Source organism: Oreochromis niloticus, unplaced genomic scaffold (genome assembly GCF_001858045.2).
Source record: "Oreochromis niloticus isolate F11D_XX unplaced genomic scaffold, O_niloticus_UMD_NMBU tig00001364_pilon, whole genome shotgun sequence".
Taxonomy (NCBI): Eukaryota; Metazoa; Chordata; class Actinopteri; order Cichliformes; family Cichlidae; genus Oreochromis; species Oreochromis niloticus.
Genome location: NW_020327366.1, coordinates 360,004 through 387,557, shown reverse-complemented (window position 1 = coordinate 387,557; position 27,554 = coordinate 360,004). Strand labels below are relative to the sequence as shown.

The window sequence follows — 27,554 nt, the reverse complement described above, 5'->3', positions numbered from 1 at the left end:
GGGTCGTTCCAAGACCCAAATGGCTGGGTGAAGACACAGTGTGAGCGACGACCTGTGTGTGATCGAACTCAACGCAAGTCGCGCCGACGGCCTACCGGCTCCGTTGATGGAGCAAACGGGTTTCTTCTTTCAACTAAATTATTCCCCGTCATCCCTACGAGCGAGCGCAACGGACCGCATCGGACGGCTCGGAGGTGACGATGTCCAGGATAGAACAAGCTATATGCAGCGACACGCCCGAGGCTACGAGGAACAGAGACTCGTACGCCTATTCAAGTCTGCGCGCGCAAAATACGAACAATGTCTATTCGACGTAGAGACAGAAGAATGCAACGGCCCTTCGGCGTGTCAACGAGAGACGCTGTCATGGATAGTGACGGCTAAGAGACAAAACCCCGGGGGCGCGAGGAGAAAGCCGTCATAGGAGACGGCGTGTTCTTCCCTTTGATCGACGTCGCCGCGACTCGGACGGCGACAGGATCGAGGAAGAGGAACTGTTATCGTCCCCTCTACCCGAATACAAACTCCACCTGTCCCGTAAGTCCCAACCGGGACGGCACGCGATGGCCCGAGCCGACAGATCCGCGGGCAAGTGCAGTTGCGCGTACGAGGCCTGTTTGGACGAGGCCGTGTTACTCGGACACGGCGTTAGGGTGACCGAAACAGCGGCGCGCTAAAAGGAACTTCGACGTGAGCGCGTGTTTGACGTGTTTCTACAGATCGGTGCATCCCTGCGTGCCCGATATGAAAGTAGGGGACATCGTGCTCGATTACGAATTGTGGTACACGGAAGAGGCCGGCTGCATCCGGTGTATGCGCTTCTGAGTCATTTGGCTCAGAGTTGCAGGGTCAACTGCTTTCCCTCCTATAGACTGATACTCTGAGTAGACACAGGGGGGCGTCGGTATGGACCAGGGGCACGGACGAGACCAACTCTGCATGTTGCGAGCCAACACGGTGGGCGCTTTCCTATGCGCCCAAGATCAAGATTGGCCACGCTACTCGCGAGATGTTGCAACCCGACACCTTGCTCTGCTCGGAATTCTACAACGGATGCGGCCTTGCCTTGCGGGGACGAAGAAGAGCTGCTTCGGCAGCGTATTCCAGGACCCTAGGACCGGTGTTTGAATTTGAACAGGTCGACGCTTTCCGGGGAAAGTCACCACTAGCTTGGGCGAGTGGCGTTTTCTGCGACTGACGACACGTCCTCGGATGTCAAGCGGTTCCCGGGTATAACTGTTGTGGACGGCCACACCGTAGCGTTCGCCTCGGAGTCGCTTTGTTCTACCTCAAAGGCGAGGGTCCTTTGGTGCGACACTTGGAATCGGTCGCGGTGATAGTGGACAGTAGCTCGCAGTACAGGACGGACGTGCTGAGAAACGAGACACCCGACTGGCCAGAGCCTACTGTCATACAAGACCCTATAAAACGTAGGCCGAAGCAAGCCGTGCTCGACGAAATGTTCATGCGGAACGGTAACAGGGACCCGTTGGACGTATCTACTGTGGAGCGAAGAGCGTGGTCTTCGCTCGTGTGCGCGCAATGGACTTTTGTCAAGCACCGCGATTGCGGCGGTGTAGAACGCGACTGGGAAACCGAGTATCCTGTATCCGAGAGCCTAGTCAGCGTAGGACCTAAGGACTCGGGTGTCGCTGCTGTCAGATGGCTATGCGGAGCGCCGCCTGAGCGTTTTTCCAACGGAGTGGCGGCAGCATTGCTATCCGGGGAGAGCACGTTGGGTCGATTCGAGTTGCATTCCGAGATGGCTCGGCTCAAAGACCCGCTCGTGTGGCGAGGCTTCGACGTCTTGTGTTCGCTGTGATGACCTGTCCGCCGAAAAGCTGTGGTCTACGGGTCTCTGTAAAGTATCGAACCACGGACTCGATGCATTCGGCGACAGATCCACGGTTCCAGCGGCGCACCTCGTAACAACAATACACTCGAACGAATGGTACGCGCGTCCTTTGGGCACCGGCAACACGGCCGTCGAGTCTAGCCTTCCGTTTTCTGACGCGCAGGTTTGTTCGGCCGCAGAATTCGTTCACGCGTTGGCTCGTGTGATGCTTTCCGGGGAAGTGCACGAAGAACTGGAGATTAGGTGCTTTCGCGAGGGAGTTTACGCGTACATTCAACGGTCTGTGGCTTGGTTCGCCAGAGCCGTGGGGCCGTTTAGGTCCCGTAACGTGACCGTGTTTACACCAGAAGCTGAGCGCGACACCAAGCTGTGGACGCATACCCTCCCCGCGGGGGTGGATGTTTTGAAGTCCAGCAGAAGCAGTTACATCGTATCTTGTACGCCGCAGTGCGCCGAGAGATCGGACGTGAAAGCGATGCTCGCTAACGCTGTGGCGACCGAGAGAGTGAACAGCTTCGGTAACCTAGTGTTGCACACGGATCGCAAAAGCGTACAGCTCTCACGGCAACAGAGGGAAGCCGGACTGCATGTCGCTGTCGAGACTCTCTACTGCGATGACGCACCGCAAGGCGCCGACACCGGCGCCGACTTGGACCGAGTGTACATTTACTGCGATCGTTCACTGAAGCATTTTTGCAAATTCCACAATGTGCCTAAGGGGATACGGGGACCTGAACTGTGGACCAGACCTATACCCTGGTCTAAGACCAACCCGTCGGCCTTTTGTATCAAAGTATCTCAGTTGAAATACAGATGGGAGTCTGGGCTCGACGAGCCCACACAGGTTCCCATTCGCGACGCCGGCGCTGTCCATTCTCAGCACGAGACGCAAATTCACAGGTGGCAACGGTGCGCCTCGGACGGAATGCTCGTCCCCAAAAAAGCTAGGTTTTGGTATTCGGTGGATCACGAAAGATCTTTCGCGAGAACGATCGAGCGCTCTTCGGGCAGCGAAGGCGAGTCGTGTGAAAGCGAGGACTCCGACGGTCGCCCTCGGGCAGACCCGAGGCCCGAGGACTCGGATTCGGTGACATTGGGCTGCGAGTGGTACGACGAAGCTGAAGCTGGTGTGCTGGTACTCAATTCTCACATTGCCATCGAGTTTGCATATGCTACGCCTGCCACCGAGGGACACGTGTTCTTCGACCCCATCCGCAACAAGGATTACGCTGGAGTAGTGCAGCTGCAGGAGGACGGGAAATTGATCAAGTTCTACAAGCCGTACAACTACAGATCTCTCACGTGCGACTTGTACACCGTTCTGATGTACGGATGCGGGCTGACACCGGTGTTCGCGAAGGAAGGGAGGATCGCGCACTCGGATGCCGCGGCTGACAACGTGCTGAATCTAGCCCTGTGCGCCGTGGCGGTATCTCATCACATAACACCAATGGCCCGCACCCCGTGCAGAAGAGTCGCAGTTGTCACGCCGGGCGGTCGCGAGCAAGCCCTAGGAATCGCCAGAGACATTAACCGTGTTGTCGTGGTGACAACGCGTCGTATTAAGCGTACTCCTTCAAGCGGCTACCCGAAACGCTAGAGACCGAATTCAGAAACGTGGCTCTTCCTAGGGGTATAACGACAAGGTTTAGCAACTGTCCGTGCCCCACGGATTTCCTACGCCATGTCGGGGTGTCTCTGTACGGCAAATTGATGCAACATTGGCCGCATCTCGCCAAACGAGGTGACGTGAAACACCCTACGAGTTCGCGAGACCCGAGATGGATGGGCCTGACTTTGTGTCTCGCCGAATGGGAGAGGAAACGGTCGATAGCGGACAAGCTGACTCCGGGGGCGATAGAGTGTGCCCTTCGAACGCTCCGTCGACCACGCTAGAGCTTTACGACATGGCCTGTCGAGGCAGAATAACGGGAACGATCGACCCCAGGCTGACAGAGTTCACCTCGTCCTACAGCGAACCCAAGTCCTCCGCGGGTACTCCGGAGCAACCGACGGATAAACAAGTCGGCGAGTACACGCTGTGGCTGACGATCCAAGCGCTAGAGAGATCTCACTTCATGCTATCGGATCAAGCTCAACCGATCACCTTGTCGGCGGCCGTGGACGTCTACAGAGCTTTACTGCGGGACTTTGTGACTTGCTCTATAGAGGAGACCTTGGCGACGCTCGACCTGTTACAGGGCTTTTTCATAATAATGCTAAGGTATCCGTTCATGCCAGAACTGTTGGTGGACACCAAAGAGTGCCCCGAGTGCTATTTTGAAACAGAGATCACGATGGACTCGTGGGAGCAAGTCAGGAGGCAGATTTCATGTTGTCACTTCAAGCTCAGACACGAACACATACCTTACGCGCGGGACGAGGCGCGACAAGCGAACGTGAATTTTCACATCGACGGAAACGGCGAAATGTGCCGCCTGGGACCTTGTAGAACCATGTTCATGAATCAGGGAGCCGACGAGGCGAATGCGGACGAGCGCGTCGCGAACCCGGGCAAGTTCGTCGAGCAGATAGCGATGCTTAAGAGATGAGACGAAATGATTAAACAGAAGACGATGGGCAAAGAAATATTCCATCAACTTTGCTTGCGCACCCGAACTCTCCGGGAACTCGAGACGCCTCGGTATCTGAGCGCGTATCCCATTGCGTCGCTGTACAGGTTTTACGGCTCGCTGAACAGAAGCAGTCGGAGAGCGCAGCTGCTCTCGTACCACTACGCGCTGACACCCGCGGACGGGACTGCAGTGTCCGTGAAAATGGAGGATCTCCACATGAATCTAAAGTCCATCTCGACGATGGGCAACAACGACAAGCTACTGTCATACGTGTGCATGGCGATGATAGGACCCCTGCGTAGATACGACCCCAGGTACGGATGCGTGGCCGACAGAGTCGTGCTATTCAAACATCTGACAGTGTCTGGCTTTCCCGTGGAAAGCGCCTCGATGCTGGTGAAGAACGTGCTATCGGTGAAACGCGCGCTCATGGTCAACTCGACCCTGGACGCGGCCCTAGAGTTGCAGTTGCGAAAAACGCTAAATCCTACAGACTATAACAGAAAGGTATCGGCTCTGATCTGGTTATTCTCGCACATCGCGGCGTATTGCACGCTTTGTCAGCTGGACCATGGACACGTGCGCATGGGGGACTCGCCCGACGAGATGGACACCGACAGAATCTACGTGTTCGACCAAGACCACGTCGGGATTAGAGTGTCCGGCGGAACGTCGGCCGCAGCAGGCGATCGACACTCAGTGCCCTGGGCCTCGGCCTACATGCCCTTCTCACGCATTCTGGAACTGCTTGCATTGCGGGATCGCGCTAAAGAAAGACTTTGTTGACAAGATATCGATGTCAGAACCAGAACATTGTTACGATACACTCGTTCAATGTGGCTACATGCCTCTGACCGTTTTGGTGAACATGAGATGGAAACGAGACGTGTTGGAGAAACATAACGTGGCACTGGCCGAAGACCACGCCGTTCACATCAAAGATCTTCGGCGCGAGTACGAAGAATCGAGGAAGTCGAGACTGAGGCGCAAACCTTCGACCGAGCGAATGAAAAACACCATGAAGTGGAAAAGGCCAGCGTCGGCTGCCAAAACACCTAGACGGCCAAAGAAGAGGACGGGCCGATCCGGCCCGTGAGAGCCTTACGGATTTGCCGTTTGCATACCACCCCATTTGTACATACTGTGTGCATATCTAAGGGTGGAATTGTTGGTTGTTGTACTGTATAACATGTATATGAATCTAATGGTGATGACAATAAAGACAACAAGTAAAGACAATAGTCTGTGTTTCATGACATGATGCTTTATTATGCTCACTCGCTCACAAATCGAGCAAACATAACATAACATAACATAACATACAGCGTAAACTCTAACACGGTGTGTGTAGGTCGAGCATCCCACGCGTAACTGTCACTTTCTGTCCAACTCAATCGCTGTTGTCCTCGTAGTATCCTCCGTAACACGGGCCTTTTCGTTTTCTCGACGAGAGTCTTTTGGGTTGCTGCTCAGTAGGTTGCTGGTCGGAGACGGATCCTTTCTCGGCGGTCTCCTCCGTGGGCTTGGAGTCTTTGCATTGTCTGCCACTGGCGAGGTCGCTGTCGTCCATCTCTTGTCGTAATACTGCGTTTGAAATGTACGTATCCAAGGTTGCGCTGACCGCGGTAGGTAGCCTCTTTTGCTTGTCCGGGTTCGTCAGATGCACTCTCTTGGCGAACGTCGTGTCGTTGGCGTGACGATGCACGTGCGTGGATAAACTGGACCACTGATTGTGCTTAGTTATAGCTTTGTCGAAGAACATGATCACCAGAGTTCTGTTGTCGAACATATTACCCAATACACGATGCTTTAAATATGGGAAAAGGCAGAGGGAGACCATCGCCACCATCGTGTTGAACCCGGTGCGACTTACGTGCTTCTCGTTGTATTTGCCAACCAGTTTCCTCACGAACCGGTTGATTTTGCCCTCTTTGCAATCGAAGAGAGTCGACACGGCCACGGCGTTGCTGAACGCCACGTCGCGAATAACACTCAGATATTCCCTCGAGCACCTCAGTGGAAAGGCAGACCTAAACGCTACCTCTTTGGCAAGGGACAGGGTGATGGCCATCCAGGGCGAGCACAACACTCCGATAGAGGCGCTGGTCGACCCTCTATCGTAATGCACGCGGCGGTACTCTTCGGAAAAGTCCCGGGTCAATAGTGTGGCGAAAAGCGCCACGGTCACCGGCAACGAAGCCGTCAAAATCATCTGGTTCAGGTCTGTGTTACGAGGCGGTGCTGTGTTCTGTCCGGTCACGTACTCCACGCCTCCGTATCCCAATTCCAGGCTGGGGTCCCTGGATGGCATGTGGTACGAGGCCCTGAATTCCACTTGCGGTTTGCGGAACACCAGCAGTTGTTCGACGGGGCACTCTGGGGTAGGCAACCTCTTACGTTTCGTCCAGTCCACCATGTCGCGCACCAAGGTACACCCCGGGCTGGAGCACGCGTGTCTACTACAGTGATCGCGACACACGTGCCCTAGGGCCTCGCTGCTGCTGAACGTGCATGCGTTTTCGACGCAATAGCTCACCCACTGAGGATGTCTATTAACCCCACAGATAGGAGGTTCGCACCCGGGTCCCTCGATCCCATCGCCGTCTTCTGTCTGTCCTTCTTTTCCTGTCCTTTTCTGTCCTCTGTCACGATTCCTCTGTGACCCGTTGCATGCACGTTCGCCGCGATTGCGATGACACGCAGTAGGTTCTGATCGCACTTTGTCCATGTTTGTGCTTTTGTTACAGGCGAGTAGGGGTCAGAGCGCCGATCTGATCTTGGTCGACGAGGTGGGATTTGTCAGCTCCAAAGTGCTACTAGCCGTTCTCCCCAATATAGCGTTCAGGGGACGTAAACAAGTGCACATCACCAGTCACGTCAATAACACCCCTTGGTTGAATAAAGTAGCAGACATCCGAGGGGACGACGGGGAACCCGCCTGTCACGTAGTATCGCAGAGCTTCAAATGTAAACACCACGCCAGGGACCCGGACTCTACCTGCGTTTGCATGGGAATCTACTGTCCCCAGCACATTTCCGTAGACAACCATCTGAAGCAACTGATGAACATAATTGTGCCCAGGGGCTTCGAGAGCGAGGTGACGGGTAGCAGCAGCACGTCCTCTTCGGACACCAAGAGCGACACGACGACTCCGTTCGAGGCTTGTGTCATAAACAAGTTCCTATCCAGCAACTGCGTAGAGTTGGAACGCATGGTCCAGAGTAGCGTGGCCAGGGCCTACATATGCATGGACCCGACATTCGGCGGAGGCTCCAAGTCCTGCGCCGGAGTGTGCTGCGCCGTGGAGCTAGGCGGTGGACAATTGGTGGTGAGTGCGGTCGTCTGCTGACAAGCCCGACACGAGCAATTCGTCGAACACGTAGTCGTAATCCACCTTAGCCCGTTGTTGTCGCGAGTCTCCCTGTGTGTCTCGAGGCAAGTCGTCCGCGTGGAGGTCCAGCAGTGTACAAATGTAAGCGGTCACCCTGGACTCAGATTGTAACGTCAACGAGGTTTCGGTATCCGCAGTAGAGCACGACGCCACATCCATCACCTGAGCCCACGTTCCACACGTACACTCTAAACCTGCCAATCTCATCATCATCCCCATGATGGCGGTGGAAATGATTACGTGTAGATCACGTCGCTCCCACTCATCCTGACTTTGGAACACAGCCATGTATGTCAGAGCACCGCCGCGGATGCCTTCGACGGACGCGAAAGACGCCAATGTCATGGTGTCGTAACTGAGAAAATTACATTGGGCTATACAAACGTGTATGAACCGCTTAGGCACGCTGTTGCCCAACGCCAGGGTTATAACGTCCGACAGTGTACAAGGCACGGTGGGCCTGACGAGCTCAGCGGCGTGGCGGTGCTGCGCCTTGTAGGTAGATGCCAATTTGTCGATCACTAGGATCCTGGCAGGGGAGTACGAGACCAGTTGAGAATACATGGTCTTAAGTTGTCCCAGGTCCATGTTAGAGTAGAACGTTATGTTGCGGCGGTAGGCGGTGAACACGACCATGAATTCGTAGTGCGATATCACATAGTCCCACGGAGCGGCGAGCAACTGGCGGATGTCTCTTCTGCACATCTCGCACGTATTGCAAAACATTGTGTCCCCGATCTATGATGTGTGACGGTGTCCTTTTCGTCCTAACAGGTGGTGGGCTTGGAGGAGTTGGAAATAGCGGACCTGGATCAAGTGACTCGCGTGTACTCGGCTCTGCTGTGCGCTCACGTCAGGCTATTGAAGGTGCTCATGCCCAGAGTCATGTGGAAGGAAGTTCGTGTGGTTATAGTATTCGAACAAAACACGTACGTCAACGCACTGGTAGACGTGAAGAACCTGATGGAACAATCGCTGTTGGGTTCGGGGTCTTTGATCAAATTCTACAACAAATGGTCTCACGTCAACAACAAATACATGCTCGGGAAGCACGTCAGCGCCAAGACCAAACTGGACATGGTGCTCAGCACGGTCTCCGGGATATGCAAGGGTGCGCTTTGTTACTGCGACACCGTGATGTCTCTAGGCTGGGCCATGCTTTCCGAGGCCACGAAGAAGACCAACGCTGTAGAAATGACTATGGGCTACACCAAGGGTGCTGGTTCCAGCAACCGAATGGGTTCGACTATGAACATGGGCATGTACAAGCGATCTCGCAGGGGTGGCAATCTCCCCACAGCTATCACCGCGAGCGTGCTGGAGTCGCACGATGTGATATCGTTACCGGATCACAGGTTGACGGACAAAATGCACGCTGAGCAGGGCAAGTTGCTACTGGGTAAACTGAGAGAGAAAATGTCCATGGTCACCATAACAACATCACAGAAGGGCTTGGATGTCGTGAGCACGGGTGGCAAAAGGTCCGTGGCCGGTCAGTACACCAGAGACGACATGATTTCAGCGTTCCTTTTGTTGTGTCACACCAGAGAAGAGTTACAACAAGGGGGGGAAATGGTTCGGGTGCAGGGCGAAGTGTATTACAGGTGAACGATAGACATTGCGAACCGTTTGTTGTTGTACAGTATAGGACCTACACTGCCTAATTCATATGTTACATCCAAATAAACGCTCGTCGAGCACATCCGTTGGTCTTGTTGTGTGGTTTTTGTTTGTGTGTCTGACTGTAGTTCGGGGATCCGACCTACCTTGGTCGGGGTCGGGGGAAGTGTTTTATTAAGACTCTTATAGTCCGAATGGCACAGACATTAATAGGAGCCACAAGTATCACACGTTAATAATAACCACAAGTGTGCTCGGTGAATCGCCAGCGAACGATATGACAACATTACTCCTTTCGTGCTTTTGGATGTTGCTGTGTGCCTTGTCCCTAGCTACGGCTCTCTACACAACAGGTATGTAGTCACTTGCAACGTTTAAGTGCAATGGCCTGTATTGCGCACTCTTGCCTTTGCCTTGCTTGAACACTGTCCGTTGCACGCCCAAAGTAAGGTTGTCACCTTTCGATCGTACCCCGCGGTGTGACAACTGGAATGTGTTTTCTTGCCATCAGATCCCAAACACGTAAGCGCGACGAGCGGACAAGATGTTGGTCTTCACTGTGAGAGTCTGAGGCGTACCAACGACAACCTGGTCGCATTGTGGACAAAGGAAGGATACACGGATGACAGTTACGTGTTTTTCTTTTGGAATAAGCGTTCTGAGGAGACCAAGCAACACGCAGACTTCCACGGCAGAGTGCGGCTGATCGACCCATCCATGAACAACAGAAACGTTTCTGTGATTGTAAGGAACGTCAGTGTGGCTGACACAGGGTTGTACTCGTGTATGGTTTCGACAGGTGAAACCGGAGACCGCACAGAGCTCGAATGCCTTATCGCCCTCACAGTCACAGAACACAGCGAGTTCGAAGAATACGAAGAATACGAAGAACTCACAGTCTCAACAGAGATCCTGCACCATGTCAACCCCACAACAGAAGGACACAGCGAGTCCACTATGCACGGAGAGCTCACAGTCTCAACAGAGATCCGGCGCCATGTCAACCCCACAACCGCAGGACACGGCGAGTCCGCTATGCACGGAGAACACGCAGCGATCGAGTGCCCTGAGAACCTTACAGTCGCAGGACACACCGATTCCACAAAGCGCAGAGAACCCACAGAGGTCCCGCGTCATGTCAACCACACAGTCGCAACAGAGATCCCACGCCATTTCAACCCCACAACCACAGGACACAGCGAGTCCACTATACACGGAGAAGTCACAGTCTCAACAGAGACCCCGCGCCATGTCAACCCCACAACCGCAGGACACGGCGAGTCCGCAAAGCACAGAGATCGTGCATATTTGCGTTCTCCAATATTAACACGAGGCTCCGGTGTGATAGCCTCCCTGAGCATGTTGGCGTTCATCCTGGCGGTCTAATGTTTTTTTTTTTCTTTATTTGTTTCGTGCATGTGTAACATAATATTAGGCTCGCTACAGGAGCACCTTGCTTGAAAGTATGGCAATTGTGTTATCGCCATTCATTCTGTATCATGTGTGTTACGCATACTATTTGGAAATAAACAGTATTATGGGTTTTTTTTTGAGCTCCCACGATCACTGTGTTCTGTGTCAGTCGGTCGACGACATACCCCCTTATTCTCACAACCACACTGGGGGCTCCATAGCTACATTACCCAGCCGACCCGGCTACATTACCCAGCCAACCTGGCTACATTACCCAGCCGACCCGGCTACATTACCCAGCCGACTTGGCTACATTACCCAGCCTACCCGGAGTACAAGACAGCCACCCAAGAAACAAAGTCTCATCCAACACAGCTTCTCGAGTTACACCTCGTACACAAGCTATGGCTGTGCACCATTACCTGACCATCTGGAACCTTGGACATTTGTGCGATCGGTTTAAGAACACATCTTTCACAACCTTCTTGGGCATGAATCGTCACCACGCTCTGCATCAATACGGTGAAGAATTCGCCGATCGCCATCAAAGATTGTGTAACCAACTTAGAAGCGTGTTGTATTCAAAACGACTTATGGATGCAACGCACGAGAACTCTTTACGAGTGTGGGACAAAGACCAGGGCCTGGCGACTGAGGCTGCCTGTGTTGAGACTACATCTACACTGGCTCAAGGGACACGGGGCTATCCTGCAGAAGAGGGCATTTCGCCCATGGAGCAGCTTGCCGTGTCGCCAGTGCCAACCAGAGCTCTGGTTAAAAGTCGTCTCGGGGTGAGACGTCGAGATCGGTCCGCTTTGAACCGTGCGGGTGGCGAGGACCGTATTCACAGAAACCTGTCGTATGAGTTTGAAGCTGTGAATATGTACCGTACGCCACGCAGGAATAAGCAGTACACCTCGAAGGGGACTCGGGTTCCGGTCAAAGCCAGACTGGGAGCCCCAGTGAAACTTCGTGAACCAACGGGCATGTCTCACCGATGTGTGAGACGAAGGCTTGAGTTGAGAAGAAGACTGGACTTTACTTGAGAATTGTACAATGTGTGAATTGTAACAAGTGCAAATGACAGTTATTTGACTGACAACAAATGTACGACGATATTGTACCAACTGCGGCATGTAATAAAAAAATTTATTGTCAACATTTAAACAGCAGTGTGATTCTGTTTTGTTAGTGTTCAAATAAACATTGGGTTAAATGATTACAGCTCTCACACACACAAAGGAAAGATTGTATACATTCAGCACTACCATCAAAAATACTGAATGTTCAACAGAGACACGCAAATACATGCAGCAGGTACAAACAGGAAGGGGTTGAGACGCCAGACACAGCCTCAACGCACAACCCAGACAAGCACAGTAGTATTATGAATCACGGCATCTCCAAATAGGACGCTTGCAGTCACTTGCAGGCCGTGTAACACTGTCCGCAGTCACTTCTATGCGCTGGCTGTGTCGATCCGCTAGTAAAACAGTGGTCTGTTTCGCGATACTACACTGTGCTTGTAAAAACAGTCCGGACCGAACGCACAGTTGCCTTTGAGAAAATATTTGCATGTTATTTTGGACAGAAGGCTCGTCTTGTAGAGGCTGATAATCTCGTTCTTTTCGTCCTGATCTGTTACCCAGGAGTTAGACGGTATGAAGAAAAAGGACACAGTCCGACATTCAGGGCATCCCTTCGCCGCGTTGTATGACACAACATCTGTCTTTCTTCTCCAGGTTCGTATACAGCGCAGGCAGAAGCAATGTTGGCAGTTCGGTAAGATGGCAAAGACGCGCTCCGAGGGATTCTGTTTGGTGAGTATGACGTCCATGCACACACCACACGTTCTGGCCAGGCTTTCGTGTACGTGGTGCTCAGACTTGACATACATTCCTTCACTGAAATGACCAACCTCGACTTTATTTCCTTGCAAAGCCATAGTTGTTTGACATTAGAGCTGTTTCTGTATGTGTGTTTGTGTTTATACTGTTCTCTGTGTGTGCGTGCGTGAGATAGAGAGAGCTCTAATCATCATCCTCGCTCTCCACAGCGGACTGATAAGCTCCTCCGAGCCGACGCTGCACGTGGGGCCGTTTCCCGACACTAGCACAGGGCTTCTTTGGTGGGATCTCTGGGTTGACCTTATGCGTCGAGGTGAGTTGTCTGTTACGTTCGGCTGCTGTTTGTTCGTGTGCTAGAGTATGCCGAAGTGGGACGTTGCTGGGGTTATAGAGTTGCTGGTGTTGATGCTGTTGTTGTGGTTGAAAATCACGGAGCGTCAAGTGTTCCTGATCATGTGTAACGTTATACCTCTGTTCGTGTTGATGGGTGCTATTCATCTGTGTCATTTCAATAGGTTGAGGCTGTTGCTGCTGGCGCACACCGGGAACGCTCTGGTGTGTGATCATCATCGTAGGAGCGGAGGGAAAATTCGTGGATGTCACAGATTGCATCCAAGACGTTGGGATGTCCGTTAGATGCAGCGTGTGCTCTTTATGAACTCTGCCAGCCGAACCGTGCTCCGCTGTGCTGACAAAATAATGGAAAAGGAGATATATGTAATATCTAGCCAGTTTCCTTGTGTCTACTGCAATACACTGAGGGATATCCGGAGTGTGGGATCCAGCCCTCTTATATTCCATCGCATGCAGGGATTCTAAGTCGGATTTCGGGATGTACAACCCGTCTACCTTTGTCCACATGTCCCTTAAAAGCTGTATGCCCATCTGAAGTGTCCTCACATCCCTGAACGAGGCGGCGTGCAGGTAGCCCGTGGCAGGCGAGCCGCTGATCACCAAACACTCAAACAGGTTGGCTGTTGCTGTCCCTGAAAAGGTGATCTCTCTGCGAGAGTTCATATCTATTTACCTGTGGAGAGAGAGAAAGGACGAAAGATTGCTCTGGATTCGCTGTATTTCAACAACCGACCCGCAACTCTGCCAATGGCTGACCCGCCGCCCCCCGGGAGGATCAAACGACACTGCGAACTGCTTTTGGATCTGGTCGAAAACGTCGAAGTAGCTGAATCTGAAGCTACGGTAAACCCTTGGTCCGTGTACAGCGGACTACCCAGTAACCTGCAATGTTCCATTGACGTTCAGCATCAATGCAGGATCCCAGTATGCTGTTGGGCCGAGGCGGGTTCGGCATCGTCGTGGAAACCTCCGCTGTGCAAGTGGCAAAAGTTAACATGTTCCCAGAAATGGCAGACTGGAGCCTGCCGTTCATAGAAGACCAGTTTTACCGATACGCGCACATCGCCACTCAAGTGGAAGAAATCGCGATAGGCGTTTCGATGAAGCACCCGAACATATTACGTACCTTTGGAGGATATTGGTGCGACATACCGCAGTATCCCTTAGGCGGCAGGGGCGTGATCGTGATGGAGAAAGCCCTATTCTCCTTACAGGAATTCATGGCTAAGATGAACAAACTGCATGCGCCCGAATCTAGCGCCTCCATTGACAACCCCGGCGATAGTGGCAGGCACACGGCGCTGCTGCCCATTGTGGAATTGGATACATTGAGAGGACTGGAGTACCTGCACGCGAGACATGTACAACACCGAGACCTGACGTACAGAAATATCCTCGTGTGCCATCAACCCGATAGAAAACCGGTGGAGCTGTCGTTTAAGCTCAGCGACTTCGGCACAGCCTGCAACTACTCGACTCCAGACCAGCAACGGGGCAATCGAGTGCACACGGCCCCCGAAGTGCTTTGGTGCTTAAATTCCAACACGGCCAGCGATGTGTTCAGCTGGTATTGTGTCATGTGGGAACTGTACACGGGATCCCCGTTGATAGAATACAGGTCTGCTCAGACGCAGTCCGAATTCTGCAAGAAGACCTACGGGGATAGCCTCTCGAAACTCGTCGGCGTGTACACGCCTGCAAAACCCACGACTGCATTTCTAAGCAACTACATGAAATCGTACGACGCTGAGACGCTGTACGGCAAGTACGGACACTCTAGGCCCACCGCCGCCGCCATTGGGAGTACGCTGGGTGAAATGGGCCGCAATATTCGAGACAAAGCTTTTGTTAACATGGGCGTGCTTTGCATCACCTTGTTCCCCCAAGAACGTAGTACGCCCAGCGACTTGTTGAGATTGAACCGTTACATGTACCTGAACCGAGACGTATCACACACCACGGCGCCGGCTCATATGATCCCCAGTACTGTGCAGGTGGGCCAGTACAGAGCGACGGATGTCATCGTAGCAAACGACTGTGTCCCTGGCCAGTTGCGCAAACTAGCACAAGACAAGAAGCTTGGGGTGTATACGCACACGAGCAAAAGGTACAACGGTATAGACCTGTTACGCTTATCGCCGGATTTACAACCCGATGCGTGGTATACGGAAAAAGAAACCGAGCTCTCCGATCGCGTCCGAAAGGCATGCTCCGAAAAGCGTAGAGCTGGCGAACCGCTGGAATGTACTTTGGAGACGCTCTGCGCTGCAGATAGTGACCGCGTAGGGGCGTTTTTTCCATGTGCAAAACGAACACAGCCCGAAGTACAGCCGGGTGCGGTGCCCGGCATGCACAACGTCACGGCGGACACGGCCCTTAGCGGCCAACAGCCCAGCGATAAAGCGGGGGGGCGAGCGCCTACGGGTGTTGTTACCGCAGAGGACACGCTTACCCGCGCACCCTCGGTCCCACAGGTGCCAGCTGCGTCCAATGTAGCCGCTGCGGGAAACCATTAGTCGAGAACGCAGCAAGGGCAGATGACTAGGCCGTCTCTCAGTCAACCCAGTCGCGTCAAATGCCTTGTTCGTACTAAGCAGACCAAAGGCGAGTCCGACGTCACCATGATCATTGTCACGAACCCCACGGAGGACGACGTTGCGTGTTTCGAACGCGACGTCGTGGAAAGAGCATGTCGGCTGACAAAAGAACATCCCTTATTGTTTGCCGGACCTAGGAAATCCGTGTACAAGCAAGCTAAGGCTCATGGGCTATACGTGTTTCAATACGGTCAGTTCTTCAGATCCACCAAGATGATCAACTGGGTGTTTCAACGGATAGAGTCTTTTTATCCGTGTTTAATGCAAGTTCTCTTGACATTGAAAGCTGCCGCCGAGAACAACGTGCTACCTACGAACATGGCAACTGAGCACCTACTACTCGGTCGAGGGGCTGTCATGATTGACATAGTGGGTTATCTGAGCGCTCACTTTCCCCAGCCGGACCATCAACAGTTGTTAGGTACCCAGAGCCCGAGAGTTGCATCAGTGTGTTTGGAACTACTTAGTAAGCACCAGCCCGGGTCTCCCCTGGTGCCATTTCTAGAGAGATGTCAGTCTTCTTTTTCACATTGCCACGACATAGAGCGTTTGGTCGCAGAGTTGAGCCGGTTGGATGTTACCAGCGCTATCGCAAGAGTCCAGCCCGTTGTGTCATCGCTAGCGCACACACACTTTACGTTCAGAGAATATTTGGCCAACGTACCAAATTGGGTAGGCTCGAGGGTCGGCGAGGCCCGACCCGTCTTCCGTTCACGCGGTTTTCCAAGACCGAGTGCCGCCCGGACTCGTCTCCCGGCGCGGTCGATGTGACACCTGACCATGGCGGACTCATCAAAGACCTTGTACGAAACATTGTCTTGCGACTGAAGGCTAAGGCGCTACGGGGTTCAGCGATCGCGGTCACCACTCTAGACTGCACTCAGGGTCTGACTAAGATCACACTAAGAGCTAGTGCACTTTCAGGAATCCGAGGCGTGGACGAGCTGAAGGGACATATGTTCGAGTCCCTCGATGAACTACGCCTGTACACTCACGACGTGGCAGCGCTGTTGGATTGGGCTCCTGTTATGAAAATCACAAAACATGTCACGTCGACTCCCCTGTCAAACTTCAGCTCATATCACTGCAAGATAATTATACTACTAGTGCGCATTGATGCAAAGGAGACCAACAAAGGAGCAATCAAGACACTGGACGAACTGTTTAGGGGTGTGCCACTTTACTGCACAACGGACTATTGAGCATTGTCTGCCACGCGCACACAGGATAATCAACATGAGAGGGCTGATCAACGTTGGGACTCACTGCGCTGTAAACAGTGTATTGCAGTGTCTGTATGTCACAGATGACTTTAGGATCACGCTGACCGGAGGCCGCTGTGGCTCTGATGATGATGATGATGATGTTGTTGTTGTTGATGTTGATGACGTCGATGACGCCGACTGCGATAGAACCAGCTACAGCACCGTGGCGAGCGAACTGACGAGTGTCTTACGGGACATGGACCGTAACACTCCGGGAATGCCGCCATGTGATCCGAATCCACTTGTGGACGCGCTAATTCGATACAGTGGCATGACATACGAGGTTCAGCAAGATGCCGATACTGTGTTTAAGTGCGTGCTAAACGCACTAGCGGACGATGGCGATCCTAGATGCAAACAAGCATCTGGCCTGTGGACTATACGGAAACAACAATCGGCAAAGTGTTCGACGTGTAACGCGGAATGTGTCTCGCACCATGCGGCGAACAACGTGATTGTATATATTGGGAACAACGAGCCCAATAAGCTACAGGACTACATGGACGACTACTCTGAGACCTTTAGAGTGTCCGACTACCACTGTGGCACCTGTCAAGAGGAGACGGAACTGAACGTCACTACGGATATCACAGAGCTACCCGCAGTCCTATGTTTCACCGTTGCCAGAGGGCAGCGGTGTGTGCAGCGCGGAGAGCTTATGGTCAACACCGGTGCGATCGACGTACCAGAAGAACTAGACTGTAGCAGGATGTGTGCAACTTCACAGCCTACAAAGTACGAACTGTACGGTATGATAACTCACACAGGCCCCTATGAGTTCAGTCATTACGCAGCCTTTGTGAAAAAGATGTCCAAGTGGTATTTTGTTGACGGCGATGTTGTGAAACAGTGCCCTGTATTACCCTTATCGTACTACAACGTGCCTGCTCATTTGTACATGTTAATGTATAGAAGAATCTAAGTGCACCCCGGCGGATTGTTGGTTTGTGATTGTACAATCTTTGTGTGTTCACTTTGACGAGATGCCTGTCATGTACATATATATATTGAATGTGTTTGTTATACAGATGCAAAATAAACATGCAATAAAACGACTACAGGTTGCATTCGGCCCGCATCCACGCCAGGAGCTCCCCTGCATCGAGTCATCTCTGCTGCGGTTTCGGCGTCAGTGTACTTGGTTTGTGTTTTCATAGAGTCCCACATCCACGATACATGTGCCTCCTCGTACCTTACAATACGTGCACCGAATGTAATCGCGGGGTCACTTAAGAGTTCTCGACGGCTGACAAAATAGGGCCACTTATTGTCAGATGTGTCCTGGGCGAAGGCGCTTGCAAGTGATGTCGTTGCGATCGGCTCGTTCGGGGCGTGAGATGTTATCCAGCCTTCAAACCGTGCCTTTAGGCGTAACGAGTATTGCTCGAATTTATCTGCGGGGATCACCACATGTATGAGAGTTAAAGTCGTTTCAATGATCCTACGATCCAGGGCAAGCATACGCCATTTGCTCACGCGATAACGTCGCACGTATGAACACACAGGAGGCGCTTGTCTCATATCAGGCCTCCCTCTGCGGACAACACCGGCGATTATGTGGATCTCTACGGAAGACATGGCTGTATCTGGGATGCCAGCTTCAGCAATACCTTTACCAGCATTGTCAAACGCCCCAAGGCAAGCGTCTGGCCTCTCAGGTTGTGTCGTATATACCACGGGACAGTTGTAGGTCGGCCAGTGCTGTAGGTCGTAGGTCGGCCAGTGCTGTGGGTCGGCCAGTGCTGTGGGTCGGCCAGTGCTGTGGGTCGGCCACCTTGATATTTTGGAGTAGGAGTGGGGGTTTTAGGTGTAACATGTAATGTTATATGTATAATAAATAAAATATCACACTGAGCAAAGTGATCGTGTTTTGGCATCTGTTTATTATTTCTTTTATTGTTTCAAATACACACAAAGAGCAAAGAGCATTGTGACATGGTAACAAACATACACAGTTTCACAGCACACAATGGTCTACGTGTGTTGAATACACATTGCCTACAAACGAATGTCATTTCTTGTCAAAATATTTCCACAGTGTACCGTCGTTATTGCTCACACGGGTACGTTTCGCGGCTGGCTCGCCGTAATCGGAATGTTTCACGAGGGGTGCTCGATCAGAGCAAGGTTACAGTGTTTGGCTTACATTGATTGTTTTTGCCAGCGACTCTAAATATTTGATCATGACGCCACTTTGAGGACCAGGGCACGGTTTGCTTTTCCTGTGCGCTGCTGACATAGTGGCCACAGTGTCACAGGGACAATCGACGTTTGTAATCACACACTCAACCCGTCCAAAGACTCCACCGAGCGGTTGTATCCGAGAAGCGCGGTCCGGAGAAGCACGTCGACCTGATTCCAAGTTCCACTCAAACACAACGAGTCGCAACCCGTGTGATACTCGACAAGTCCTTTGCATGTGATCTGTGCACATGAAGGGTGTGTGATTCGCGACTTTGAGAGATCCAGACCCAGATCGAAGTTGTACGTTATGTATATAGGCGGATCGCTTCTTCGTATCTTCCACTGAGCGGGAGTCAATATGACCCTGTGTTCCTCCTCCGTAGTTGTGTGAGCATCGGTTGTGGCGTTGGGTGCGATTCCGTCGGTGCCACTGCAGCACACGCACAGCGCGCAGCAGCATAATAAGGTGATTGCATCGCTCGCAGTCATTGTAATTTTCTATATCGGTGTTCTCTGGATCGAGGGCCTGAGTGCACACAATATAGCATCACAATGCACACTATGTTGATTAATAAAGCCAGTACAGTAGCGACCAAAGAGAGCGCTGCGACACGACTCTTGGCGGAAGCCACACGAGGCACGTTGCTTTGTAAGCGCGCCTCAGCCTCATACGCAACTGCGCCAAAGCCCACGACTGTAGCGTTTGCCTCAGCGGCAAGCTGTTCCGTTGCAGAAACACAGTCCCTTGCCCACATCACATAACCCCCGTGAGATCTGGTCTCGTCGCCGCAAGTCTCATTGTAACACAACCGTTCCGTAATGACGCGTTGCACGCGGGTGTTGACCGATTGTATCTTTCTGATCTCGGATGCGACCTGATCTAGCAATGGTCTGCCTTTGCGTTGGTAGTATCCGCACCCTTGTCTATTGACCCTGATGTCGTGAGAACCAAAGGCAAACGGCTTCAGGTCGCAGGACAAAGTAACTGTGAGCGCTCCGTGGTTCGCGACGACGATCATTTTTAGCACCACTCCCGCTTCCACCGCAAACGCCCGAACGTCTACGGGGTACCCGGTTCCACCTTGAGGCCAACCGTTCTCAACCATATTAGCCAATGCGAGGCACGAGCTGGAGCGCTGCAGACATTGAAGGACGAGTGAAACTGCGTGCATTTCGGCGAACACACCAGCCTCTCCCTTTGACTCGATAGACCTGCGCTGCTGTTCAATGTCGGCCGCGTGAGACAACCAGATCGTGTCTTCGAGTGACAATACGGGCTCGCTCATCGATCGGCGTATAAGCCGTATGTTTTCAAGTAGTGTCTCTTTCTCCGTTTTAGTCCACGCGGGTAATGTCACCGCGAGCCTAGTGTGCCGACGGTCGCCGGGTACGCTTTGAACGCACCCGACGCCCAGTAGATTGCGCTCTGTGTTTTTGACGGCGACGCCAAAGGGCAGCGTTCGAAGCGCTTCCCCCGGTGTTGTCGGTGGAACGTGGTAACATATGACATCCTTGTCTGTGTCCACAAACACGACAACTCCGCTCCGATTTATACGGACCGTCTTGGCCCTGTACGGTATGTAGTTCATTTCTCGTGCGGCGTTGGCCATTGTGACTTTGCTGATAGGCAAAGTGGAGCCTACGTTCATATCGGAAGACAGCCCGAATTCCAACTCGGGCACACCGGGTATCGTCACGAAGCTTTTCACTCGACGAGGTTCGTCCGATACGCGTCTAAAAAACATTCCTGCCTCTAGCTTGTACACACCGTTAACTTCTGAGGACGAAAACCCCCCGTCGCCAAAGGCGAGGTTCCTCGTGTAGCGGTAGTGTAACGTCCTGAAACGGGCGGCGGGCTGTACATCAACGTGTTCGCCGAGCGTGCGTTGTATCTGTTTGTCGGATTAGGCGGTCCTACGCAATCGGGTCCCAGTTCGTACGCAGAAGACGGCAGAGATACTATTATGCCGGCTCGATTGTTCGAGCGTCTGCTCAGCTCGTCGAAAACATAGAGGCCCGACAGTTGCAGCCGCCTAACGTCCGACACGTCGACGACGAGCTCGTGCTCTTCGGGATACCGTTCGGCTCTCCATATCTGGGGATTGAGCGCATCGCAGCCCTTTTCGAATGGGAGTGGGAGGCGCACGTTGGTTAGGTCTAAAAATGCACCGTGTCGGGACACCACATGTCCCAGCGTCCGTAATGTGTCTTCCACGGAGGTCTGCCTGGGCGTCAGTCCTGCGAGCAGTTCGGCGTGAATACCCCTGGCGAGCATTAGCTCTGCCAATGCGCTAGAGGTCAATCCCAGTTTCACATCAAACCTAGATGCGTACGTTGTGCTGACAGCATCCAAGTCGAGAAGGGGGCCTTCCTCCAAGTTCACATCAATCACGACAATCTGAACGTCGCTACTCCAGAGCGCCAGCCAGTCTAGCACACCGTATAGTTCCTCCTGGGTTGGAGTCGTCAGAGCGTTGCTACCGTTGTGAAATCGGAGTTTCACTCCGATTGCAGTCGTCCACCCTTGGCGATCGACGATCGACATGAAGCGGTTAACCGCGCTAGGAACGCACAGCTCGCCTTTCGCCAGAGCCCCCTCGAGTGACCTCACCGGTATACGGGTGCACTCAGATCCCCTTGTAACGTTGTCTTGATTGTCCCTGATTGTGAGAATGTTAAATTCTAGCAGCGTGACATCGCATCGCATCAAGTCCAAGGGAGCGGAGGGTGCTTCTGCGGTCGGTCCTTGCCAAGATGAAAAAACTGCCGGTGTGACGACGCAGAAGATCTCGGTGTTCGGTTTAACGGATCCGTGTATGACTCTGCTCCGTTCTAGCATAGATTCTCCATTATTGTAAAAAATCTCTAGCTTCCAATTGTCGTCGGTGCCGGGGAGGCCTGAGATCGCGCGCGAGAACGGCACACAGCTGGGTGAACAAGGCCCGTTGCGGTCCGTGTAGTCCGCCGTGTTCGCGCAATGGCAATCGGCGTGTTGTTTGTGTTTCCAAACATATTTCAAGTGTATTTCTCGTGTGATTATACTATCTGTAACGTTGCCATCAGGGCCGACCTGGTCGTACCACAATTCCACTTCCACGTGTCTGAATACACGGACACACGGAGGCTTGATGGTCAACGAAATGTCCAACACATAGACAAAGAAGCCCCTTGTGTAGTCCTTAGCCCACTCGTCACCCTTGGTGATATCACACCTGCGATCCACGCGGTTTACGGTCGAGCCGGTCGCGGATACCAATAGAGGGGATGTCGTTTTCATAGGCGAGACACGTTGTACTCTGTACCACTTGACGTCTGTGGGTCTGAAAAGGTGTTCAGTGCCCAGCGGTATGGTCGTGCGGGCTTGTACGATTAGCGTGTCGCCGAAAACGTCTACCGTTAAAGGGTCTTCGTGCGCTAGTTCAATTTTAACACTGGTAGGATCCAGTCCGGGTGACATAAACGGTTTCAATATGTCTTTGTGCATTCTAGCTGCCGCGTCGAGCAAAGACAACGTGTTTAGGGCATGGTACAGTTTTTCGGCGACCCTCGACCCATCGGCAAATAAACTGTCCACGTCGATCTCGTGGGCTTGATGTGCAACGGGAGGTGCGCTAGCATGGTGGGAGGAAGACATGTAGAAGTGGCCCAGAGAGGCCCGAGGGCCCACACTAAAGCATCGCCTGGTGCACCAGGAAAACAGTACCATACTCGCGATCAGCTCCACGCTTATCCGGCGGATTTGGTCGAGGTTATTTTCCGACACGTCGACTCTTCGCCCTCACGCACTAGGGACGGCGTACAAAAAGCAAAAGCGGAGCCAAAGTGGGATACTGTGAATGCGCGATAGATGCAACCCTTTGTCTCGCACGTCTGTGTGTTGTTGTTTTTTTTTTATTTGACGTTGAGTTGTGTATTGTGCATGTAAAAAAAATAAAGAACATTTGAGGCATGGTGCGTTGTCAGTGAAAGTTGTCTTTATTTTTATTTGTTTGTTACAAGACACCACAATTATACAGCGTGATTTATTGCAACACTACACACAGCTCTTTGGCGTAATCGTTAGGTTGGCCGACCTGCAGATAGGGGACTGCCGAACTGTGTATTGTGCTTGTAAAAAAAGAAATAAAGAAAAATAAAGAAACTTTGAGGGATGGTTTGTCAGTTGTCCGACATGGGCCAAAAAGCTTACCGATTTGCCGACAAACATTGGCCGACATGGGCCCAAAAGCCTACCGGTTTGCTGACAAAGGTTGGCCGACATGGGCCCAAAAGCCTACCGGTTTCCCGACAAACACTACACACAGCTCGATGGATCTCACCACACTTCTTTGTGTTGTTCTTTTTTTTAATTTGATGTTGAACTGTGTATTGTGCTTGTAAAAAAAATAAAGAATCTATGAGGCATGGTTTGTCAGTTGGTCGACATGGGCCCAAAAGCCTACCGGTTTGCCGACAAACGTTGGTCGACATGGGCCCAAAAGCCTACCGGTTTCCCGACAAACGTTGGTGGACATGGGCCCAAAAGCCCACCGGTTTGCCCACAAACGTTGGTTGACATAGGCCCAAAAGGTCTGTGTGTTGTTGTTTTTTTTTGTATTTGATGTTGAAATGTGTATTGTGCTTGTAAAAAAAATAAAGAACATTTGAGGCATGGTGCATTGTCAGTGAAAGTTGTCTTTATTTTTATTTTTTTTTGTTGAAAGACACTACACTACACTACACACAGCTCGATGGATCTCACCACACTTCTTTGTGTTGTTCTTTTTTTTTATTTGATGTTGAACTGTGTATTGTGCTTGTAAAAAAAATAAAGAATCTATGAGGCATGGTTTGTCAGTTGGTCGACATGGGCCCAAAAGCCTACCGGTTTGCCGATAAACATTGGTCGACATGAGCCCAAAAGCCTACCGGTTTGCCGACAAACGTTGGTCGACATGGGCCCAAAAGCCTACTGGTTTTATCGACAAAGGTTGGCCAATATGGGCCAAAAAGCCTCTGTGTGTTGTTGGGGTTTTTTTTGTATTTGATGTTGAACTGTGTATTGTGCTTATAAAAAAAAAAGAATCTATGAGGCATCGTTTGTCAGTTGGTCGACATGGGCCCAAAAGCCTAACGGTTCGCCGACAAACGTTGGTCGACATGGGCCCAAAAGCCTACGGGTTTGCCGACAAACGTTGGTTGACATGAGCCCAAAAGCGTCTGTGTGTTGTTGTTTTTTTTTTTGTATTTGATGTTGAACTGTGTATTGTGCTTGTAAAAAAAAATAAAGAACATTTGAGGCATGGTGCATTTTCAGTGAAAGTATTCTTTATTTTTATTTTTTTGTTGTTGAAAGACACCACATCTACACATGCGGGATTTATTGCAACAATACACACAGTTAGATTTATTGGAACACTGGACACAGCTCTTCGGTGTAATCGTTAGGTTGGCCGACCTGCAGCACTTTCCTCGCTGACCTGCAGGTTTGGAGCCGCCGACCTGTGGGTCGGGAACCGCCGACCTGAAAGGTTTGGAGTTGCCGACCTGCAGGTTTGGAGCCTCCGACCTGTGGGTCGGGAGCCGCCGACCTGCAGGTTTGGAGTTGCAGACCTGCAGGTTTGGAGCCGCCGACCTGTGGGTCGGGAGCCGCCGACCTGCAGGTTTGGAGCTGTGGGTCGGGAGCTCCCTGCGTTGGCCGACATGGGCCCAAAAGCCTACCGGTTTGCCGACAAATGTTGGTCGACATGGGCCCAAAAGCCTACCGGTTTGCCGACAAACGTTGGTCGACATGGGCCCAAAAGCCTACCGGTTTGCACACAAACGTTGGTCGACATGGGCCCAAAAGCCTACCGGTTTGCCGACAAACGTTGGTTGACATGAGCCCAAAAGCGTCTGTGTGTTGTTTTTTTTTTTTTGTATTTGATGTTGAACTGTGTATTGTGCTTATAAAAAAAAAGAATCTATGAGGCATGGTTTGTCAGTTGGTCGACATGGGCCCAAAAGCCTAACGGTTCGCCGACAAACGTTGGTCGACATGGCCCCAAAAGCCTACCGGTTTGCCGACAAACGTTGGTTGACATGAGCCCAAAGCGTCTGTGTGTTGTTTTTTTTTTTTTGTATTTGATGTTGAACTGTGTATTGTGCTTGTAAAAAAAAAAAAGAACATTTGAGGCATGGTGCATTTTCAGTGAAAGTATTCTTTATTTTTATTTTTTTTTGTTGAAAGACACCACATCTACACATGCGGGATTTATTGCAACAATACACACAGTTAGATTTATTGGAACACTGGACACAGCTCTTCGGTGTAATCGTTAGGTTGGCCGACCTGCAGCACTTTCCTCGCCGACCTGCAGGTTTGGAGCCGCCGACCTGTGGGTCGGGAACCGCCGACCTGCAGGTTTGGAGTTGCCGACCTGCAGGTTTGGAGCCGCCGACCTGTGGGTCGGGAGCCGCCGACCTGTAGGTTTGGAGTTGCCGACCTGCAGGTGTGGAGCCGCTGACCTGCAGGTTTGGAGCCGCCGACCTGTGGGTCGGGAGCTCCCTGCGTTGGCCGACATGGGCCCAAAAGCCCACCGGTTTACCGACAAAGGTTGGTCGACATGGGCCCAAAAGCCTACCGGTTTGCTGACAAATGTTGGTCGACATGGGCCCAAAAGCCTAACGGTTCGTCGACAAACGTTGGTTGACATGAGCCCAAAAGCCCACCCGTTTGCCGACAAACGTTGATCGACATGGGCCCAAAAGCCTACCGGTTTCTCGACAAACGTTGGTGGACATGGGCCCAAAACCCTACCGGTTCGCCGACAAACGTTGGTTGACATGAAGCAAACAGCCCACCGGTTTGCCCACAAACGTTGGTCGACATGGGCCCAAAATGCTACCGGTTTCCCGACAAACGTTGGTCGACATGGGACCAAAAGCCTCTGTGTGTTGTTGTTTTTTTTTGTATTTGATGTTGAACTGTCTATTGTGCTTGTAAAAAAAATAAAGAACATTTGAGGCATGGTGCATTGTCAGTGAAAGTTGTGTTTATTTTTATTTTTTTTTGTTGAAAGACACTACACTACACTACACACAGCTCGATGGATCTCACCACACTTCTTTGTGTTGTTCTTTTTTTTAATTTGATGTTGAACTGTGTATTGGGCTTGTAAAAAAAATAAAGAAACTATGAGGCTTGGTTTGTCAGTTGGTTGACATGGGCCCAAAAGCCCACCGGTTTGCCGACAAAGGTTGGTCGACATGGGACCAAAAGCCTACCGGTTTGCCGACAAAGGTTGGTCGACATGGGCCCAAAAGCCTAACGGTTTGCCGACAAACGTTGGTTGACATGAGCCAAAAAGCCCACCGGTCTGCCGACAAACGTTGGTCGACATGGGCCCAAAAGCCTACCGGTTTGCCGACAAAGGTTGGTCGACATGGGCCCAAAAGCCTACCGGTTTGCCGACAAACGTTGGTCGACATGGGCCCAAAAGCCTACCGGTTTCCCAACAAACGTTGGTGGACATGAGCCCAAAAGCCCACCGGTCTGCCGATAAACGTTGGTCGACATGAGCCCAAAAGCCCACCGGTTCGCCGACAAACGTTGGTCGACATGGGCCCAAAAGCCTAACGGTTCGCCGACAAATGTTGGTCGACATGAGCCCAAAAGCTCACCGGTTCTCCGACAAACGTTGGTCGACATGGGCCCAAAAGCCTAACGGTTCGCCGACAAACGTTGGTCGACATGGGCCCAAATGCGTCTGTGTGTTGTTGTATTTTTTTTTGTATTTGATGTTGAACTGTGTATTGTGCTTGTAAAAAAAATAAAGAATCTATGAGGCATGGTTTGTCAGTTGGTCGACATGGGCCCAAAAGCCTACCGGTTTGCCGACAAACGTTGGTCGACATGAGCCCAAAAGCCTACGGGTTTGCTGACAAACGTTGGTCGACATGAGCCCAAAAGCCCACCGGTTCGCCGACAAACGTTGGTTGACATGAGCCAAAAAGCCCACCGGTTTGCCCACAAACGTTGGTCGACATAGGCCCAAAAGCGTCTGTGTGTTGTTGTATTTTTTTTTGTATTTGATGTTGAACTGTGTATTGTGCTTGTAAAAAAGAAAACAAAGAACACTGAGGCATGGTGCATTGTCAGTGAAAGTTGTCTTTATTTTTATTTTTTTTTGTTGAAAGACACCACATCTACACATGCGTGATTTACTGAAACAATACACACAGTTAGATTTATTGGAACACTGGACACAGCTCTTCGGTGTAATCGTTAGGTTGGCCCACCTGCAGCACTTTCCTCGCCGACCTGCAGGTTTGGAGCCGCCGACCTGTGGGTCGGGAGCCGCCGGCCTGTAGGTTTGGAGTTGCCGACCTGCAGGTTTGGAGCCGCCGACCTGTGGGTCGGGAGCCGCCGGCCTGTAGGTTTGGAGCCGCCGACCTGTGGGTCGGGAGCTCCCTGCGTTGGCCGACATGGGC

At 51.9% G+C, this 27,554-nt stretch overlaps 1 long non-coding RNA gene across 1 annotated transcript; it reads left to right on the top strand.

The window, feature by feature from the left end:
• Window positions 1-12,545: 12,545 nt before the first annotated feature.
• Window positions 12,546-13,381, top strand: LOC112844761 (uncharacterized). The gene is made up of 3 exons (XR_003217509.1): window positions 12,546-12,676; window positions 12,913-13,016; window positions 13,219-13,381. It is a non-coding gene; the product is annotated as an uncharacterized LOC112844761 (long non-coding RNA).
• Window positions 13,382-27,554: the final 14,173 nt, after the last annotated feature.